We start from the raw sequence: 2,548 nt of genomic DNA on the forward strand, positions 1-2,548 counted from the left end.
AACAAGAATAAATGCCACTTGATTGTGGTGAATGAATTTTTAAATTTATTGTTGATTTCGGTTAGTATCTTGTTGAAAATTTTTTCATCTATGTTCATGTATATTGGCTTGTATTTCTCTTTTTTAGTAGTGTCTTTATCTGGTTTTTGTATCAGTGTAATGCTTGCCACACTGAATGAATTTGGAAGTTTTCCTTCCTTTTCTATTTTTTGGAATAGTTTGAGAAGAATAGGTATTAAATATTCATTAAATATTTGGTAGAATTTGCTTGTGAAGCTGTCTGGTCCTGGACTTTTGTTTGTTAGGAGTTTTTAAATTACAGATTCATTTCTTTGCTGGGTATTGGTCAGTTCAAGTTTTCTATTTCTTCCTGCATCACTTTTGGTAATTTATATGTTTCTAGATATTTATCCATTTCTTCCAGATTACCTAATTTATTTGCATGTGGTTTTTCCTAATATTCTCTTATAATTATTTATATTTCTGTTATGTTAGCTGTTATTTCTCCTCTCTCATTTGTGGGTTTATTTATTTGATTTCTTTCTCTTTTTTTCTTTATAGGTTTGTCTAGAAGTTTATCACTTTTATTGGTTTAAAAAAATAGCTCCTGGTTTATTTATTTATATATGTATTTATTTATTTATGTAATGTTCCAGATGTGATGGGTTTATTTTATTTTATTCTGATGGAAAACCAAATATTCCACTACAGCACAGAGACCAATATATTAAAAGCTCAGGAAAAAAGTGGTGTGGGACATGCAGGACGTGATGTACAAACTGGAAGACTGAGTCATTTCCTTTGTAACATGGCACCACATTGTTGCTGAGGAACACATTTAAAATAACACTGCAGAACTCAACTGAAATGTGGCACAAACATGACAACTTCCAGGCATGCCTTCAAGTACCTCTCTTAGGATGGACTTGTGATCTCTAGACTTCAGTGTGGGGAGGATTACAATTATTTGGAAGCATAAAAAAATTCACACTTTTGAAATTTCACAGAAGAATTTTAAAGCCAAAACATAGTGGGTTCTCTTCACCTCCAGGGACAAATCAGATGCTTTACTCCAAACCACATTAAACTTCTAGTTCACATCCCAACCCAATCTTGTGACCTCCTGCATTGAAGTTCTTTCCATCAATTAAAGCTTATAGGGTCAGTTTGACTCCTGGTCGAAGAGCCTGAGTATAACCCAGTCCAGTCAGGCTGGCATTATTTACTTTAGCAGGTAGAGAAGTTCTACAGTCCAGCTTGTATTTAGCAGTGATGCCAAAATGGGCATTGTTACTGCCAGCCGTCCAAGCAAGGTTTATTGATGTTTCAATCTTCTCATTAACCTTCTGGTAGATAGACCTTCCAAATTCAGTGCCGTCATTCACACGAGTGTGCAACTAAAAGTCTGCAGTCTTGTAACACAGGGCAAAATTATTCTGTGACAGTTTGGATCTGGCTGTGTCAAAACTCATCTGATAGCTAGCAAGCCAACCTTCAAAGGCTAAGACAGCCCAGCATAGATGGTTGGTCGAGAAAAATGTATATCAACATTGCTGCCAAGACTGAAACATTCCCGCTTATAGGAGGCCTTCAATTTCCCATTCTTCTTTCCTGTGTCTGGTACAAATATGGTATCAAGAGTCAGTTTCAACCCTTCAGCCAACTTATTCTCCAAAGGGTTTCTGTTTCAACAGTATTATCTGTGTTCCATTTGTGGGTGAAAGTAAGTCCATAGTTACAGACCTTTTATTTGGTCTCTAGGTTGCCTGTATCAGTGTAAGCATGACCAGAAGTAGAAAATTCCACTCCACTATAAGACTTGGTTCTCAGATCTATTTTGACTGTGCTAAATCCAATCCTTTGTTGAATACATCCTTGGTGGCCTTTCCTAGGTCACAGTAAGTCGGTGTGTTACACATATCTCCAACCAGAGGGCCTGTCTCTGCTCCGCCAGGGCAATCCTGAAGGTCTTCAAACCAACGTTGTCCATGCCTCAGCTCCTGGTTTTATTAATCTGTTCTATTTTTTTTTATCTTCTGTATCACTTATTTCTGCTCTAATCTTTATTTCCTTCCTTCTGCTGGTTTTAGGTTTTATTGTTTTTCTAGCTCCGTTAGGTGTAAGGTTAGGTTGTTTACTTGAGATTTTTCTTGCTTCTTGTGGTAAATATGTATTGCTATAAATTTCCCTCTTAGAACCACTTTTGCTGCATTCCAGAGGTTTTGGACTGTTGTGTTTTCATTTTTTGTTCCCATTTACATTTTTATTTCTTCTTTTTTTATTTTCTGGTTAATCCATTCATTGTTTAGTAGCATGTTATTTAGCCTCCTTTTATTTGTGATCTTTCCAGATTTTTTCTTGTGGTTGAATTCTAGTTGCATAGCACCGTGGACAGAAAATATGCATGGTATGATTTCAATTGTCTTAAATTTGTTGAGAATTGTTTTGTGGCCTAATATGTGATCTATTCCAGAGAATGTTCCATGTGCACTTGAAAAGAATGCATATTCTGGTGTTTAAGGATGGAATGTTCTGAATATATCTGTTA

General features: G+C 35.8%; 1 pseudogene; it reads right to left on the bottom strand.

Moving 5' to 3' along the window:
* Positions 1–991: 991 nt before the first annotated feature.
* Positions 992–1,965, bottom strand: LOC122477980 (annotated as a pseudogene).
* Positions 1,966–2,548: the final 583 nt, after the last annotated feature.

Source organism: Prionailurus bengalensis, chromosome X (assembly GCF_016509475.1).
Source record: "Prionailurus bengalensis isolate Pbe53 chromosome X, Fcat_Pben_1.1_paternal_pri, whole genome shotgun sequence".
NCBI lineage: Eukaryota > Metazoa > Chordata > Mammalia > Carnivora > Felidae > Prionailurus > Prionailurus bengalensis.